The sequence below is a fragment of the Mus caroli genome, chromosome 5 (genome assembly GCF_900094665.2).
Source record: "Mus caroli chromosome 5, CAROLI_EIJ_v1.1, whole genome shotgun sequence".
Lineage (NCBI taxonomy): Eukaryota > Metazoa > Chordata > Mammalia > Rodentia > Muridae > Mus > Mus caroli.
This window is the reverse complement of record NC_034574.1, coordinates 98,406,584-98,426,347: the sequence shown is the minus strand read 5'-3', so window position 1 is coordinate 98,426,347 and position 19,764 is coordinate 98,406,584. Positions and strand designations below refer to the sequence as shown.

At 45.9% G+C, this 19,764-nt stretch overlaps 1 protein-coding gene and 1 long non-coding RNA gene across 2 annotated transcripts in view; one reads left to right on the top strand and one right to left on the bottom strand.

The window, feature by feature from the left end:
* Positions 1-6,089, bottom strand: part of Lrrc8c (leucine rich repeat containing 8 VRAC subunit C) — a 101,306-nt gene extending 95,217 nt beyond the window's left edge. Inside the window, exon 1 of the mRNA XM_021162448.2 lies at positions 5,849-6,089. The gene's annotated coding sequence lies outside the window, so the exon portion shown is untranslated. The remainder of the gene's footprint in view (positions 1-5,848) is intronic.
* Positions 6,090-6,315: 226 nt separating this feature from the next.
* LOC110295488 lies at positions 6,316-17,319 on the top strand. Its single transcript, XR_002378078.2, has 4 exons — positions 6,316-6,546; positions 7,173-7,281; positions 16,592-16,768; positions 17,295-17,319. It is a non-coding gene; the product is annotated as an uncharacterized LOC110295488 (long non-coding RNA).
* Positions 17,320-19,764: the final 2,445 nt, after the last annotated feature.

Genomic DNA, 19,764 nt, shown 5'->3' with positions numbered 1-19,764 from the left:
ACTCTCTAATCTTTCTCACAGCTGATTTCTGAGTTTTGCTAAACTTTTCTGAGCCTGCACTACATTCTTTTTCTACCAACGACTCTCTGGTAAGACACATCACAGGTTATAGAATCATACGTGTATCTTTTTAATCCAAGTGCTGGCTAGTGGGGGGTGTGGCTCGGTAGGAGAGCACGATGCACATAGCTTGTAAAAGGCCATGAATTTAATCCAGTGTTCTCGTTTGCAGGTACATCCCACCCCCAAACGATACGCCAGCATCAGAGGATGTTCCTCGACTTCCTCGTAAAGCTTATGGTGAGAAGCAGCTCTTCTAAGGAAATGGTCCAGCGAGTTTCCACGGCTGGTAACTAGCAGGGCTTAGTCATTCTCCACTTCTTGACCTTGGGTTCTCACCACAGAGTCCCAACAAACTATCTAAAGGACTTCTCTTGCATTCCTCACCAGCCACGGGGCCCTGGGGTGAGGAGGAGTACTTCTGAGTTAGCTGATTTTCCACATCTTCTTCCACTTGATCCTAACCCTCCTTTCCCCATGTTTACAGTCCAGGAATGACCAGTAGGCAGGCAGCCTCCGGCGCACAGCATGACGTCGTCCGAAGGTCTGAACTCTTCCTTGCTCACAACCTCAAACATCTCCTGAGGTTGGCATACTTTTTTCTGTGGTAAAGGCATTCCTAACTGAAGACAGCCCTCTTGGCTATCTGATGCTAACAGCCCCCTGAGCTATCTGATACTAAGGTGCTCTACAGGTTTATAATCCAATGATGTTTATTATGTTGCCCCGGGAGCAGTTTATTAATGAAGTGCACTTTTCTTACCTGGCATGGAAAGGTCAGGCTTTATTTAAGAGTTGCGACCTTCCATAGATGTAAGACTAGTTAAATGAGTAAAGGAAGTGTAAGACTAGTTAAATGAGTAAAGGAAGGTGCTGGGTAGGTGAGTTTGCCCTGATCCTCAGACCTTATGTGGATGTCAGGTGGATTCCGCAGCCTGCCTGCCATTCCAGAGCTCAGAAGCAGAGAAAGGGCATCCCAGAAGCACATTAGCCAGCTGTTCTGAGAGATCCTGGTTCAAGTAAGAGACTCCACATCAGTGAATAAAATGCAGAGTGTTCAAGGAAGGCTTCCAACATGAACCAAGGGCCTCCTCAGGAACACACAGACATGTGGGTGTGCATGGGGCTCCCCAGGGATGCACACACGTGGGCGTGCAGCCTTTCACACATGAACACACATACATACAAACACATACACATATATATACACACACATACACACAAATACATACAGACACATGCACATACACACATACATACACACACATACACACACACATATATACAGATACATGCCACACACACATACACACACATATACACACATATACACACATACATACACATGTACATACAGACACATACACACATACATACACATATGCACATACACACACACACACACACACTAACAAGTGAGGGGATTAAGATAAATCTTAAGACAAAGGTGACATTAACTATATGGTAAGCGAGTACTGTGGTGTTTTTCTTAGCTGCAGTAGGACCGACTGCTTACAAATACATGACTTGCCTTTCATTTAGGGCATAAGAACCATCAAGGTGCTGTCCTAACTAAGCAAAGAAAAACAAAATAGAAAAAACGTCTACCACCTCAAACGACTTACTGCCTTCAGTCGTATATTACCCGGAAACATACTATGAACATGAAAACACTAAACATGAAAAAAAAAGTATTAACTTGCTTGTCTGAAGTACAACTGGACTGACAGAAGGGTTTGAGGGAGGTTTGGGGCCAGTGGGGAGAGGGCATTTAGCTTCTAGCTTTGCCTATGGTTGAGGGTGGGGTGTGTGCTGGGGAGATACCGGCATTGTCTCCGGCCTTGAGAGATAAGCAAGGTTGAGAGACCTGGAGTGGCAGACACAGGAAAGTCTGTCTGCCAAAGCACACACATTCCAAGCCACTGAAACAGCTCCAGTAAGTTCTTTAAAATGTGTGGCGCAGAACAAAGAAACACACTAAAAAAGGTGAGTGCTTGTTTCTAACTCAAGACTTCAGGAAAGGATGTGATTCAAAAGTTAAACATGCTAAAAAAAAAAAATTAACCCAAGGGTAGATGGGGGAGGACGGAGCCTATGGCAACACTGTCCTCAGCCCCTCCAGTAAAAGACACCAGAGTTGAAGGCAGAGATCTCAGGCAGCTCCAGACAGGCTATGATAATGGAATCCTTACTTTTCATCCGCTAGGAGTAGGGAGCTGTCTCTACATGCCTAGCTTCATCTAATTCATGCAGTGAGCTAGGCTCTAAAACTCCGTTACACAAGGAAACCGGACTCAATGTGGCTCAATCACGTGGCATCCTTTGAATACTTATCTTTCAGTGCAGCCAGAACTTGAGAGCAACTACTCTAACCTGAGGCTACACTCTGTATACTGTGCCAAATTAAAACAATGTGTATATATATATATATATATATATATATATATATGTGTGTATGTATGTATTATAAGTATACTGAAGCTGTCTTCAGACACACCAGAAGTGGACATCAGATCTCATTACAGATGGTTGTGAGCCATCATGTGGTTGCTGGGATTTGAACTCAGGACCTCTGGAAGAGCAGTCAGTGTTCTTAGGCGCTGAGCTATCTCTCCAATCCATATATTCTTCTATGATATATTTTTATATTTTATTTACTTGTTTATTTTTGTGAAAGGCCTTCACTGCGTAGCCCAGGCCACCTTGGAACACACAATGCCCAGACCAAGCTCACCTTACACTGGTAACAATCCTCCTGCCTCTGCCTCCTGAGTGCTGGGATTTCAGGTGTGTCTCACCATGCCTGGTTACCATTTATATTTAAAAGAAATGGAGTCAAAGACACCTCCACGACACCTGCATAGTAACGTCAACCTCATTAGTGTAATATATGTTCACAGATGAACCAAGATGAGAGACATAGCCAACATTTCTGGGATGAGGGAGAAAATCCTGGGAATGTATAGTCCATGAGATACAGTTGCCAAGAGCAGCTGATGGGAGAGGACACAGTGGTCCTCTGGGTTGTTTCAAATTATTCATTTAGTTGCAATCAGTCAAAAGAACACCAGCTTTGGAAACAGACTGTCCTTACTCAAAATTCAAACTCTGTTGCAGATCAACCAGGGCGTGGCGAACTCTGGAGAGGTGACTTTATGCTCTTAATTTCTGTTTTCTTGTGCAGGTGTTATGGTTAGTTTTAGGTGGTGGGGGGAGCCTTTGGATAATGGGGACAAGGGGTAACATTGAGAACTAAAGAGAACCAGATGTGGCAAACTCACATGTGTACTTCTATCACTCAAGAGGCTGAGGCAGGAAGATTGCCGGGACTGTGAGGTAAGACTGGGTGGCAAAGCGAGACTGCCTAAACAAACAAGGGGAAGCAGTATGGTGCCTGACTGCATTCACTCAGGATATTCCAGCTGCATGGCATTGCCAAGTCATAAACTCTGAGCCCCATTCTATAAAATGGATCTGGAACCATCCCTCTTAGGATGGGAGAGACACCAGGCCAGACAGTTTACATAACAGAAATGTTATCAAATCATTAAGACAAGTCTTGCTAAATAAGTGTAACTTTTATTTCATTTCTCTTTAAACCTGGGCTTTATTACCATGGTGCCAGTGACTATGGATTTAAAAGTCATTGGCAGTCAGTGGTGGCGCACGCCTTTAATCTCAGCACTTCGGAGGCAGAAGCAGGCAGACCTCTGAGTTTGAGGCTAGCCTGGTCTTACAGAGCAAGTTCCAAGACAGCCAGTACCCTGTCTCAATCAATCAATCAATCAATCAATCAATCAAACATAATAATTTGATAAAAACTGAGTATTTGGAGTTAAAATATTTCTGACTCTGAATTGTTTTTTAAAAAATAAACTTTACATAAGAGTCAAGTTGTTCATTTCTGTTAGAGTTCTTACAACTTTTTCTTTACTAAAAAAGTCTCCTCTTTAAAATAAAAAACACTCCTTGAGGATGTAACTCAATTGATAGACTGTCTAGCATGTACAAAGCTTCAGATTCAATCCCCAGCACAGAATAAAATGGGTGGTGGTGCTCCAGTAATCCCAGCACTGTGAAGATCAGAGGTTCAAGGTCTGAGGCCAGCCTGGGTTACACAAGACCAATAAAACAAAAAACAAAAACTCACAATATTTCATCAAAGTGCCTGAAAATCTGAGAAACAATAGATGAGTGTTGCTAGCACTAGTTCAGGCCATTTTGCTTATGAGAAATGGTTAATTATGCTTACCACCTTTTACACACAATGAGGTGGTGGCCCCTAGCTGCTGGCAGTCTAGAATATAAAAGAGGGAAATGTTTGTACTTGCAAAAACTGCCCTCCCCATCTCCCAGTTTGTCTAAGTCATAAGAAATTCAAGTATTATAGACTAGAGATGTGTAGATCTAATCTGATAGCTTTGTCCACATATCTATTGTAGAGTGCAAAACCTGAGTAAGTCTATCAAGTTCAGATTACAATGAGGGTTGGTGGCTTTCTACAAATTATCAGGAAATGAAGAGAAGCGTGTATAGAGCTTTGGTGCTGGGAGTGTTGCAGAACTGCGTGAACCAAGTGGTTTAAAATTACTCGTATTTCCCTGTCCCCCAAGTGGCATCTTAATGCTGGTCCACTCTACATCCTTGTCCAAGCTTCAGCAAAGCACTGCATACTCGGCAGAAATGTGACCGTTAGCTAAGGCCACACTTCTTATGCTACTGCAGTCTGTAAATGTGAAACAGCACCTCTAAAGGGTAATAAGGCTCTCTGAGCCAAACCCGGGCACTCCCACGAAGATCAATTAGTCTTATTTTTCACTTTAAGGAGGATGGGAACCCAAAAATGTTTCCTAACTAATTTGTTGCGAGTTTAAAAATACTTAAGGAATTGGAGACTCAGTAAAGTTCTGCTCTCATCCTCTAATAAAACATCCGCATTAAGCATGGGGACTAGATGTGGGCTGAGCCGTTGCAAAGAAAGGTAACTTGAAGGATTTTAAAATAACTGAAATCTGATGTACACAGCCAAGTGTTGGGGGAGGGAAGCATTAGCTGCTGGAAAAAAAGAAAGGCTTTGGCATCTATAGAGCACACCCTGAGGCTCCCAAGGGGCTAACTCCATCCCAAACACCTCTAAGCTGGGAACCAGGAAAAAAAAAAAAAAAGAGCCTTCTAGCCTGCTAGGGTCAGTTTGGGATGAAGGCAGAGATCCTGGCCGCAGCTGCTGGCCTCCAGGGTCTTAGGAAGCCGAGCAGCCCCCTCCGGCCCCTCTGGACTTGCAGGTGAGCGGACTGGTGCTCACTGGATCTCTGTGGAGACCTTCGATTTCCCCCTCCTTCCTCAAAAAGTGTAACTTCAGGCATCTTCCAGGGAGGCGAGGGGGTTGGGGAGAAGAGCAGAAAAACCAGGCCCCAGCATCTCCGGGGGTTTTGAAGGTAGGGAAGGAGAATCGCCCGGGCCATCCCTGCAGCGACCGCGTTTTCTCCTAGTACGCCCCTCCCCCAGTCCCCAGAACCTACGGCGGCCAGGCTGTACTGGGCGCCCGGCTGGGGGGTCCCTGGCGCGGACGCCAGGGCCCGCGTGGGTTGGGTGGGGTTGGGGTTAGCGGGATCCCTGAACCGCACGCTGGGGAGGCGACCACAATGTGCCTGTCCCAGAGCCCTGGGGAAGCAGGGTCACGAACGAGGGAGGGTGGACGCGTCCAGGCTGGGGCGCGCCCAGAGAACCGAGCCTAGTGGCAGGGTGCTGGCCGTCCCTCTCCATCCCTCCGCGGGTCCCCGGCACTTACCTCTGGGGGCGAGGGTATCCGCAGAAGAGGATGCCAGGGCGCGGCGAGCTGTGTCCGGGTTGGGCTCAGCGGCGGCAAGCGACCGCGGCGTCGCTGCTCATGGCTTGTCGCGCTCAGAGTGCTGCGGCCACAGCCGCGGCGGCGCCTCGGTCCTCGTCCTCTTCGCGGGCTCTGAGCCGGGACGCAGCTAACGCCCCAGCTCCGCAGCCCTGTTCCTCCTCCCCGGTGCCTCCCCGCCTGCGAGCGGAGCCGCCTCCAGCGCCGCCCCGCGCGCCGCCTGGCCCGCGGCAGCCAGCGCCGCCCAGCGCCCAGCCCCGGGGTCGCCGTCGGCTGCCGAGCCGCCGCCGCGGTGCCAGCCCCGCTGTGACGCAGGCAGCGGTGCCCGGGAACTTCCTCCTCTGCCGAGACCACCAGGCGTCCAGGGCAGGCGGGCCCGCGCTGGGCGGGCCCCGCGTTCACCACCGGGAAATCAAGCCTCTCCGCGGCTGGATGATTCCGCTGCTCGGAGCTGCCCACCTGGTTGGCACAGCAGGGAAGATCAGTCCTCTGCCTCCTGTGTGCAACCCTAACAATGCCAAAAAGCGGGTGGTTTCTGTGAGCCCGCCATCCGCTCTTACACCGCAGCTCCTCCCTGGGCTAAGTTGAAGCAGAGCGGCTGCTGCTAAAATTAGCCCTCCTGGGAACTCCCAGAGGGTCAGGTTGGAGATAACCCCTCCCCAGAGAGTGAAAGGTCCAGGAAGCGGGTGGAGAGGGGGCGGTGGTATATATGAGGGGAACAGAGGAGAACGAAAAATATCCGATGCCCGTAGTTTACAAAGCCTTAAGACCCTGGTCAACCTCAATCCTGTTGACCGGCTGGCAGGAGTCCCGCGTTACTGGACCCTGCAAGATGGGCTTCTGGGCTTTGAGCAGCAGGTGCCATTCCATATGAAAGCTCCGAATACGATTTTGTGTGGGCAGAGGTGGGGATGGTGTGTGTGTGTGTGTGTGTGTGTGTGTGTGTGTGTGTGCAAAAGAGTTAACAATGTGCCCCAAACCACCTGTTGTTTAGACGATATAGGGGAGGGATTCTCTCTCACCCATTGATCTGAACCTTGGGTTTGTCTGCCTATCTCTCTGCCCAATTATAGTTTGAAAGCACAAACTAACATCTTGAAAGCTGGCAACTCCCTAAAAAGAAAATTTGCCTATTGGGGAAAAAAAAGTGCAGATAAGATAACTGTAGCAGTCTTGAGAGAGAGAGAGAGAGAGAGAGAGAGAGAGAGAGAGAGAGAGAGAGAGAGAGAGAGAGAGAGTTTGTCAATAACCAGCTGGCTGTCCTCAGAGCACTTGAAGCAGAAAAAGAATTACTCTGTCCTGGCAGTCTGGGAGAGACAGAAGAGGACAGAAACGGGCAGCCAGCAGCCATTAACTAGTTTGTGTGCTCCTGCACGGTGAGTTTATAGAAGACAATCATTTCCCAAGCCATGATAAAAAGCAGGGTATGGGGGGCGTGGGGGAGGAGCCTATTCCTCCCCGTCCCCCCCCCCAACCTAACTGTTCTTCCTGCTCACAGAATAAAATATTATATACTGCCTCTAATCCCAATGCAGTTGTGGGCTCTGGAAGACAACCTTAAACCCCTTGGGGCCTTAGGATTGGTACTGCATCAGCCTTATTAACCTGGGACAAGCTAACAACCTAGGGTGGGGTGTTCTGCTGAGGAAGCAGAAGAGGTTTGTGTCTCTGGGGGAAAGACAGAGACCAGTTTTAGTAGTCTGCTTTAAGAAAGGGAGAGGGGTAGGAAAGATCCAAGTACCTTGTAAGGCAGCAGGTAGATCTAAAAATACTCCATGAGGTAGCTCTAAATTCAAATGTTCTACCTCAGGGACTTGGGTGGGGATGTAGCTCAGGGCCAGTGACTCAAGGCCTTAACTTTGGATCACCAGAAAACAAAACAAAACAAAACAAAACAAAACAAAACAAAACAAAACAAAACAAAACAAACAGCCAAGCACAAATCTCAGAAGAGCAACTCCTAAAGTTGAAAGCCTTCCTCGCAGTGTCTTGTTCTCCAAACACCTCCCCGAGGTGCTTCAGTATTCTCTGTTGTCATTAGCATCCTGACTGTACGCTGAGGCAGGCCAGCCCACTGCCAAGGACACAGTAAACCCTAGGTTGTTGGTGAAGGTGCAACAGGCATATGTCTCTGCTCTTCCTCTGTAGGTTCAAGGAAGGACTGCTCCTTCTTACACGTCTATCCGTAATCTAGGTGTTGTACCGCAAGGTGCTGGGAGAATTCCATAAAACGTGTAAAGCACCAAGAAAAGGAACCAAGCGCTTCGTGTTGTAAGCACTCAAAGCACGAGATCAGTGTTGAAGTTTGGAAATGAGACTTGCATGCCTCCATCACAAACGTCTCCAGAGCTGCTGTCTGAGTGGATCCAGGTCTCCTCTGTGATGACCCTAACAGGATAGGCAGGGCAGTTCTGCAACTGTACACAGGGGTTTGATGATACACGTTAAATATGGAGAGTTACTAGTCTAAAAGCCACAACACCATACTGCTATGTCATCTCTTTGTTTTTGCTACCTTACAAACACCAAGTCTAGTCTTTTCACTCCAGTTACCTTAACTAAACCACACACTTAGCAAGCTCCCTATAAAAACATGGGGCAGATCAGCAATCAGGCAGTCAACGTGTGAGTGCTGGGTGCCAGAGGTCTCAGAAAAGCCTGAGGGCTCTTCCCTTGACTCTAGTGTTCACAAGTTATGGACGAGGGAATCTGGCAAACACATGAAATTGGAAGTCTCCATCTTCAAACTGCAGTTTGAGTTCAGCGAGAGAGGAGGCTGCTGCTGGCTAGCTAACCTGGGATTCTATATTGTCTTTTTATCTTATGTGCATTTCTCCAGCCTCTGCCTCTCACTCTGAGCTAGGGAGAGAACTCATGGCCTCGTTTTCAGCAAGTCCTCTATCCTGGAGCAATTTGACATTTTATTTGAGCTTCCAGATTAAAGCTCTATGTCTAAACTTTACACAGATACAAGTTAACCTCAGATTGTTTGTGATAGAGAGTGGGATGGATATTTCTGGACTGGACAAGGCTAAGGAACTGTACACATCTGGACTCAATTTCTGTGTGGCTAGCTATGTGGCCCTTAGTGTCTTCACCTTTGAACTTCAGCTCTTCCCCAGATCATTCTTTAGGGGTACGGTGAGGTTAGGGGTGTCTCTTGTAGATGGTGTGGGAATGCCAATGCTGTTGCATTGTTTTATTATTAAGTGTACAAAAAAAATCCCTAAACTGTCATTGTTCTTCGAAGGCATAGTTAATCACTTTCTGTCAGGTGCCGGCACCTTCCTGGGAAATGTATTTCTTCTTTGTCTTCTCAGAGCGTTTAGCTTTTCATATCTGCTTCACCATCAAGTCTAGGACTGTCTCCTCTTCAGGGACTGTATCTTTATCTTTGTGTCTGTAATCAATACCTAGCCCAGGATCTTCTATGAAATCCTACTGTGATTTCCAATTTACCAATTTAAACTTATATCAATTCTTTCAGTATAACTCCTACTATAGGCTCTGAAGTCAGAATCCTGTAGCCAGTACAGAATTTATACTTAATAACTACATATGAAAGTGCCATAAATTTACTTTAAAAATAGTTACACTAAAATTAAGTATTTTTTACAGGTACGGCTATAAATAACATCTGATTTTTTTTGATGTTGAAATTATTCTTTAGGGTAATTTTAAAACTATTCTTGTTTTGTCTTGTTTTTAATGTCAGTTGATCCTGTCTGGTAATAACGAAAGTAAAGTTTTAAGCTTAGTCAAAACCACCGGCAGGGTTTTACTCAGAATCTTCTCTGCTACATAGCCTTTTCTGGGTAGAGAATGGGTCTGAGAAGGAACTGAACTAATAGAAAACATCCTATTTTATGTTTCAGTTAACATTGCTGCAACCACGAGCACTGAGCTGCATGGTAAAACTCTACCTGGAGCTACAGCTTTGAAATCCCTGACTTTACACCATCAAAACCACTAAAACAGCAGGAAGAACAGGAAGTTCCCTGAGAGGTCATGTGGTGATGGCAGCTGAATGTGCACCAGACAAGTGACCTAAAAGTAATGGGTCCAATGACCTAAAAATAAGAGACTTTAAAACTTTAAATCCAGGGCAGGAGACAGCTCAGCTGGTAAAAGCCTGTTCAAGCCTGGTAACCTGAGCTGGGTCCCTGAAACTCACAGTGGAAGGAGCATACCTACTCACGAACACACACACACATGTGCACACACCTACACACACACACACATACACACACACACACACACATACACACCCACATACAGACAGACACCTACACACACCTACACACATACCTACAGACACATACACACACAGACATACACACCTACACACACCTATACACACACCTGCACACACACACACACATACAGACACCTACACACACACCAACACACATACCTTGACAGACACACACACCTACACACACATACAGACTCACACAGGACAATACTACATACATGCACATATATACCATATATAAACGCACACCACACACATACATACACACACAGCACACATACTACATACACAGCATATATACTTACACACTACATACATATAGAGCACACATACCACATGCACATACACATATGCACACACTACACACACATATAGGAACACACACAGCACACATACATACTTCATACACACAGGGGTGTGGGATCAAAATGAAGAAAAACACTTCTAGATCAAATCCTTAACAAGACAGAATTGTTTGGCCAGTCCATGTTGTGAAAATTTCCTTGGAAATAATTTTGAATTAGTATGTGTGGAATACATGCTACAGACTCAATAGAAACTTCATGTGCATTGGCTTATTTAAAACCACCATTACTACCCATGAAATAGACAGTGATAGTGTCTGTTATTGACAGAGGATGAGCCAAAGCCCAGTAAACTCTTCTAGCTAACCAAGGTCACACAGTCCCGAGGGATGTAGATATGCGCCTAGACAAGTCTGATTTCAAAGTTAGACATAAATGATCAATCCTATAAGAAAGAAATAGGTGTTTTATAATCCAACCTGTCAACTGTTAGTGGTGTGACTTTTCAGTAGTTCTTTTAAAAGTTTTCTTTTTAAAACACAGTGTGTGTGTGTGTGTGTGTGTGTGTGTGTGTGTGTGTGTGCATATATATGCCACAGCACACATGTGGAGCTCAGAGGACAGCTTTGTGTAGTTGTTTCATGTAGTCACTTCCTCAGGATCCTTGTGGATCCAGGAACTGAACTCAGGTCGCAGGGCCTGCATGACAGCACCTCTGCCCACTAAGCCACCAGGGCTCATTCAGTAGTTTTTGAATTCCCGTTCGTTTGCACTCTCCCAGCAGTGCCCATCCCAAACACGCCCTCATGCTGTGGTCTTACTCCTTACTGCTTTGAATGCAAAACACTGATGAGAAGAGAACTTGAGATTTTTTATTTAAGTTTTTTTACAGAAGAACATACCCAGGTTTACAGTTCCCAAGGGATAAGAATCCATCATGGCAGGAAGCATGGCAGCAAGCAGTGGGCAGGCAGCTGAAGCAAGAAGCTGACAACTCACATCTCCAACCACAAGCATGAGACAAAACAGAAGCAACATCTTAATGAGGGATCATAAAGTATGGCTCTGGGAGAGAGAGAGAGACGCCTTCTTAGAATTATTGTTCAGGAGAGCCAGATAAGCAACTATCATATGATACCGTCATTTCACCATGGTCTAAGAAACACACATTTTAATTTTCATTTATGTTTCCTGACTTGTAACTTCCAAACCCCTCATTGTAAGTGATGAGGGATATGAGAGATTCTTTATATTATGGGTTTTGTCCTTAGTTCCTGAAGGGACAGGGAATCTTCTGTGGTTTATAACAAGCCCTTGTCAAAGACACCTGGCCTTCTGTGGAAAGCCACACCTTCAAAGACTGGCATGCAGGTGGGGCCAAGCCTATGGTTTACCAGGTGAGACTTCCACCTCCACCCATTGGCAGTGACAGGGGTTTTATTAAGGCTTTGTTTGGCTTAGGGGAGTCAGTGGTCCCTTATGGGTGGTAGGTATATGGTGATGAGGGTGGCTCTCACTCTCAGCCTGCATTGTAATCCAGACATTACAGAGATAATCAGGAGCACGTCTGCATGCTGGAACCTCATGGAGCTTCACGGGGTAGACTCTCCTGTTCCCAGAATCGTCCAGCTCCTGCCTTGAACATCGATCTCTTCATTTGGCTGGCCAATTGTCCCTTAGTGATAACTTACTAAGTCAATTAATTACCCCTTGTAATAAACCAGTTGTCCAGAAAGAAAGTCACTTCAATTCTATGGGACGTTCTAGCAATTGGCAGAACCTGGGAACAGGGTCCTGGGGAACTTCCAGTCTGTCACCGTGTTAGCTAGAATCAGGCTAGGAACTCACCTCTTGGGATTGACATCTGAAGCTAGGCACAGGACAGTGGTGTGAGACTGAGCCTTTGGCGTCTGATGCTATCTATCCCTAGACAGTGTCAGAACTTAAGAATTTAGGATCCCATGTCAATGTTTGCTGAAGAACTGAATTGCTCTAGGAAAAACCTCTGTCTCTCTCTGTCTTTTCTTTCTCCCCCTTTCTTTCCCTCCTCTTCCCCTTCTCTTCCCTCCCCTCTAAATTGGCTAGACCCTGCAATAGACTGACTTTTTAATGTATGGATTTTATGCACGTCAATACTAGTTTCTTTATTTACTTGAACAGACATTAACTTTCCCGCAAGTTAAATTCCACAGTGGTTTACAGGCTAATTCACAGAATTAACTAAGAAGGGCCATTAGACATTCTTACATCTCCTGAAGGCCATTGGGTGTTCTGGGTGATGTAAATCCAAAGAAAACACGAGCTCTAGCCTTGTTCAGGGAGAGACACTGTCTCAAAAGGAATGGCTGTTTGTAGAGATAGAGCATATGTGTTGATAGACAACACTTGGCATCTTCCTCTGGCTACTACACGTGCCCCAGACACATGCACCAGCACAGTACACACTCACAGACATATGCACACACGTATAAAGAAGTAAATAAGTAGATCCTTAAAAAACTAAAACAAAGAGTCGAGTTACTGGCTCTGTCAAGTCGTTCACGAACGTCTTCTAAGAAAAGCACCTTTCTCCTGTAGATAATACAGCTTTGCTTCTCTACCCCAGGGTGGTCCCACTGGATTTAGCCTCTGGGTTCTGTGATATTCCCTTAGAAGTATGTAGCTGCAGCTTGTAGAGGATAGACATGCATGTTTTGAGAGCTCAAAGGGAAGATTATTTATGGATAAATGTTGCCAAAAACAGCCTGCTAGGCAGCCACCCTTTCTTGCAGACTGAATGTTTAAGTGCATCGTGGATGGCTTAAGTGGTTCGAATGAAACTGGCCTTCATAGACTCATAAGGAGTGGCACCTTCAGGTGTGGCCTTTCTGGAGGAAGTGTGTTACTATTTGGGGTGGGCTTTGAGGTCAGATGCTCAAGCTAGCCCAGGTGTCACTCTTTCTTCCTGATGCCTGTCAAGCCAAATGTAGAACTCTGAGCTACCTCTCCAGCACTGTGTCTGCCTGCATCTGCCATGCTTCCTGCCATGATACAGTGGACTCAATCTCTGAAACTGGAAGCCAATCCAAATAAAATGTCTTCCTTTTTAACAGTTGCTGTGGTGGTCATGGTGTCTCATCACAGCAATGAAACCCTAACTAAGACAATGGCCGTGAAAGAATTAATTCTTTTTCTCATGGGAAAGGTACATATTCACTATCCAAACCAATGTATGAATATAGTGTTTCTGGACTGAGTAAAAGACAGGAAACTTTTCCAGGGTGTGTGAGTGTGTGTGTGTGTGTATCTATTTCTCTCTCTCTCTCTCTAACTTATTTAGTGTGTGGGGTGTTTTGCCTGTGTGTCTATGCACCACATGTGTGTCCAAGGAGCCCAGAAGGTGTTAGATTCCACAGGAACTGAAGTCACCGATAGTTCTGAGCCATTGTGTGGTTGATTTAGAAATGGGACCTGAGTTTCCTGTAAGAGCGCCCAGGGCTCTTAAGTGCTGGGCCATCTCTTAACTCCCAAGGGTTCTGCTCTTATAAGGCACCCACTGAATGTAATGTGCTTTATGGCTCTCCCTTTTCATCTCTCTGCAGCACTGGTTCTCAGCATTCCTGACACAGGCCACCCTTAGCTACAGTCTCTCATGTTGTGGTGAACCCCAACTGTAAAATTATTTTCATTGCTACTTCATAACTGTAATTTTACTGCTGTTATGAATCATCATGTAAGTATCTGTGTCTTCTGATGGTCTTAGATGACTCCTGGGACAGGGCTGTGTGACACCCAAAGGAGATGCAACCCACAGGTTGAGAACTGCTTCTCTGGGGCCTCAGGAGCTAAGAGAAATAGGACAGTCGGTTCCTTGGGTGCTGCAGTGGCTGTTCATAGGGACATTTCTTTTCACTTTGACTCAGGGTTCTCCTGCTTCCTACAGCATCCAAGAGAGTGTGGCAGGCAGTTTCCACCTTGAAAGGCCAGCCGAATCTCGGGCCCTTCATATTGTCAGTGCCTGTGTTCCTCCTGAGTGGCCAGGCATCAATAGTGTCTTAGGGTTTTACTGCTGTGAACAGACACCATGACCAAGGCAAGTCTTATAAGGATAACATTTAATTGGAGCTGGCTTACAGGTTCAGAGGAGGGTCAGTCCATTATCATCAAGGTAGGAAAATGGCAGAATCCAGGCAGGTAATGGTGTAGGAGAAGCTGAGAGTTCTACATATTTATTTGAAGGCTGCTAGCAGACTTCCAGGCAGCTAGGATGAGGTCTTAAAGCCCCCACACACAGTGACACACCTATTTCAACAAGGCCACACCTACTCCAATAGGCCACAGCCCCAGATAGTGCCATTCCCTGGGGCAGAGCATATTCAAACCATGGCACTCAGGGTGCCTTAGCATTCCCCTCTTTAGCCATTTCTGCCATGAATAGTCTCTTCTATTAATGCTTTTCTAGGCCAGCTGCTTCATCTGTAGCCCTCCATCCTTGTTTCTGAGCAAAATTTAGTAGAGAGCAATTGGCAATGAAAGATTCCAATCACAAGATTTGAAGGGAAAGTCATCATGTCTGCCCTGGAGGCACAGCATCAGGATCTCCGCTGCTCAGAAAAACTGGTGTAGGAAGTTTATACAGTCGGGCCTGGCCCAGGTTGCAGAGTGAGTTCCAGGTTAGCCTGTGCAGCTTACTGCAATCTTACTCACAGAGGAGGGGAAGAGGATCAAGGATGGCTCCAAGGGTGAGGGTCAGAGCAGTTGCTGCTCTTACAGAGGTCCTGGGTTCAGTTCCCAACACCCACATGATGGCTCACAATGATCTTAACTCTAGTTTCAGAGGGTCTGATGCCCTCTCTCTGGCTTCTGTGGGCCTCAGCCATGCAAATGGTACACAGACATGCACTTAGGCACATACACAGAAAAAAAATAAAATAATTTAAAATAGGATGTAAATGTAACATATTTATGGTTATTAATAATATAGTAATACAGTACATTGATAGTACAGCATGTGCCTAGCATATGCAAGACTCTAGTCAATCTCCAGTACCATACAGGAAAAAAAATGCCAAAAAGACAAAACATGGCCCCAAACAGGTACCATGAATTTATATCCAGAATAACAATTTTAAAAGTTAATTCTAGGGCTGGTGAGATGGCTAAGTGGTTAAGAGCATTGACTGCTCTTCCAGAGGTCATGAGTTCAATTCCCAGCAACCAAATGGTGGCTCACAACCATCTATAACAGGATCCAATGCCCTCTTCTGGCGTATCTGAAGACAGCTACAGTGTACTCACATAATAAAATAAATCTTAAAAAAAGAAAAGAAAAGACGTTAATTCCAATGAAAAGAAAGTACAGTTAACATGAGACTGGCAGTGGTGGTGATGTGTTTTTATTTCTGTGTTGGGATTGTTTCCAAAAGGAATACTTAGAAAGAAAAGACCAAATCCTGAAGAAGATGAATCACTTTGTGTGACCAGGGTAGGGCACTGAGCACAGCAGAACGCAGCCCGTGGTCTGTCGTGTCAGAGACTGGAGACTTCTCAGTGTCTCTACCACCTTCCCACCGTTCTCCAGCTCGTGACACCACAGGACAGTCAGCTGATTCCACCATCTGATTCCATTTCACACAGAACTATTAGTCTCATTGATTAAGCCAGACACTGAATTACTCTTTCTATAACAAAACTTCTGAGGAAACCGACAGACAGACGGTCCCACCCCAGGGAGGTTTATAAAGTAGGCTGCTGCTTTGTCGCGGCGATGCCAATGGCTACGGGTGACCCTTCACCCCGATCCTTGCTGGGACTCTTAGCATTGTTGACGTCTTACTTCATGTCACCATTTCTACTTCATAGACAGGGAGGCTGAGGCACAGCTTGGGATGTCACTTTGCCCAGGATCATACTGCTACCACGGGCAGAGCCAGTGGTGCAACCACACCAGCTAGTGAGGAAGGTTGCTCTCCTGTGTCTCTCTTTCCTCTTTATAACATACGTGTTTTTAAAAAACAAAAAACATTCTGAAAAGTGACTGTAATTCTGGATGTTAAGAGGGAAGTAACATCCGCTGTCAGCACATGCTAAGATGTTATGTACCTTTCAGTGCTCAACATACGGTTTTTTGCTTTGTTTTTGAGACAGGGTGTCCTAATTGGACTTGTTGACTTCAGACAGCCTACATTCATCTAAGAGAAGAAGCCTCAGCTGAGGAATGGTCTCCATCAGACTGGCCTGTGGCCATGCCTTCTGGGGACTGTTTTGATTCGGAATTGACATGGGAGGGCACTGCCCACTGTAGGCAGCTCCATCCCTAGGCAGGTGAGAAAGTTTGCTAAGTATAAGTGGGTGAGTAGTGAGAATGAGTGAGTAGGGGCGTAAATAGTTTCAGCCTCTGCACTCCTGCCCTGGTTTCCCTCAATGATGAATTGTGGCCTGGATTGATAAGCCAAAGAAACCCTCTCCTTGCCTAAGTTAATGTTTTAGTCAGTGTTTTACCATAGCAACGGACAGGATGTAGAGCACAGTGCCGCCTGTAGTCCTCGAACTTACTATGTGACATGCTGATGGATGCCCAGGATGACCGTGATCTTCTGATCCTTCCTCCTCCCCACTTCCAAGGCTGAGATTGCAGACAGGTGTGCATGAGCACACCAGACTTGTGCAGTACTGAGAACAGCATCCAGGACTATGCACATACTAGAAAAGTACTCCACCAACCGAGCTACATCTGTTTCAAAACTAACATAAGATACATCCAAATAATCTTTGAATAACCTCAAATAAGCATATGACGATTGTACGATGGCTAATTTTGATTGTCAAATTGTGGCCTCCCTTCCCCCAGCCTGGAACCTGCTTGCTCAAGGGTGGAGCTACCTGCTCATTCGTCCTGCCATGCCTACTGCTGGACCCTGCCTTTGCTGCCTGGAGGCACACACGTGTTCGTCCTGCTACTGGACCCTGAGTTACTTGGCGGGATATTGGGTTCCCTCCCCCTTCCTTTATAACTGAGTGTCTGAAAATAGTAAAATTGAGCTTTGATCAGAATGTTGTCTTAGCTCCATTCATTCTTCCGCCCCGTCTAGATTCCTCTCTTTTCAGCTTGAACTGCCATTCTCAGTTGAACCGTTCGTGTTGTGGACTGCGGGCAGGCCGCAACATCAAATGATTGGATTAAGGAGAGTAATAAAGCAGATTAATAACCCAGGCCTCCAAGCGAGGCTGTTGAGGGTGTTGTCACAAAGGATGGGTCATGAGGGCTCTGGCGTGAGGAACGGATCTCTCCTGTGACGGACGTGGGCCTTGTTAGAGGAAGTAGGTCAGTGGGACGATGCTCCTGGCAGTTGTGTCTTGCCCTGACCTCTTCCTGTATAGCCCACTTCTCTTGCATCAAGGCTGCCATGAACGCTTTCCTCTAAGGCTTTCCCTGGAACTGGGAGAGAAAGAATTCCTTTACTTTGTTCTCACAAGTGTTTTGATAACAATGGTGAGAACGTCTGACTAAGAAAACGAGTGCCAGAGAAGCGTGGTCTCTGCTGAGTGAGTCTGTTCACACAGTCCCTGGGCATTGGGGTCGTGGAAGGGATTTGGAAGAGTTTGAAGAAATGGGTGACCTCAGAATGCTGTTGGTGATCTTAACTGGGTGCTCAGAGGCCATGGAAAGCAAAGACTGTCCTCCTAGTCTGATCGCTCCGTCTGGAACCCCAACAACTCAGGAAACTGAGACAGGAATGTCACAAGGTTCAAACCCTCCATAGGTTTCTTAGAGTTTCTATTGCTGCAGCAAAATGCCATGATCAAAAGCAAGTTGGGGGAGGAAAGGTTTATTCAGCTCACACTTCCACATTGTAGTCCATCACTGAAGGAAGCAAGGACAGAAACTTAAATAGAGAAGAAACCTGGGAGGCCAGAGCTGATGCAGAGGCCATGGAGGGTGCTGCTTACTGGCTTGTTCCCCATGGCTTGCTCAGCCTGCTTTCTTATAGAATCCCAGACCACAGCCCAGTGACAGCACCACCCACAATGGGTTGGAACCTCCCCATCAATCACTAATTAAGAAAATAGCTGGATCTTTTTTTGTTTTGTTTTTTTGTTTTTCGAGAGAGGGTTTCTCTGTATAGCTCTGGCTGTCCTGGAACTCACTTTGTAGACCAGGCTGGCCTCGAACTCAGAAATCTGTCTGCCTTTGCCTCCCAAGTGCTGGGATGAAAGGCGTGTGCCACCATGACCAACGAAAATAGCTGGATCTTATGGAAACATTTTCTCAATTAAGGTTCCCTCCTCTCAGATGACTGTACCTTGTGTCAAGTTGGCATAAAACTAGCTGAACAACTGACTCCTTGTCAACTTGACACACTAGCATAACACTGTTAAGTCACAACTTTCCCTTTTTTGTTCATCCTGAAGATTGTACATGAATATCAACATCCCACTAGGAAATAGTTTATGAATTTTAAAAGTCTTTACTAAATCATACATTTTAAAATCCAGTCTTTTTAAAAATCTAAAGTCCCTTTTAACCTAAAATCTTTTTTTTTTAAATTGTGGGATCCTATAAAATCAAAAATAAATACTTTTTTTCTTCAAGAGGGAAGAACCAGAGCATGGTCAAAATCTGAGTAAAACAAAATCAAACCTCAGAAGAGTGGGCTAACTCGCTGTGCAATTATCTGGGATTCACTCAGTATCATCTGGGCTCCGCCAGAGGGCTTGGGTCGCTCCTGTGACCCTACTGTCTTTCCACACAGCTTGTCTTCTAGGCTCAGGCTGGGACCACTCCACAGTGCTATTGTCTTGGTGGTCATCCCATGGTACTGGCATCTTCAGAATACTGGGGCCTTCTGCTGCAACTGGGCTGCACTTGACAGGAGCCTGTCCTGGCTCTCTTCATGGTACAAGGCCTCAATTTCTCAGCATGGCTCCTTTAACCCTGGGGGTTCAATTACTACTACAGCTGCACTGTCTCCAATGTCCTTTCTTGGCCTCTCACACTGTCAAGCCTTCGCTGCTTTCTAGGACCCCTTCATGCCTTCAAAACGCTGCCTGGGTGATTTTTATACTATGAAGTTTGTCTGCCAGTGCAAGATACAACACTGGCCATCTGTGGAGCACAATTTCTGTGTGCTGACCCTGAAAAAACACTTCCCAGAAGATTTCACCTCAGTGACGCTGATTTCTTAATCACAGCTGATTCTTCAGCCGCAGCTGACCAGACAACACAGATTCTTCACACAAGTGGCCTGGTCGAGTCTTTGCTTCTCTCTGAAACTTCCCAAGCCAGGCCTCCGTTGTCTGCATTGTTTTCAACACTCTTA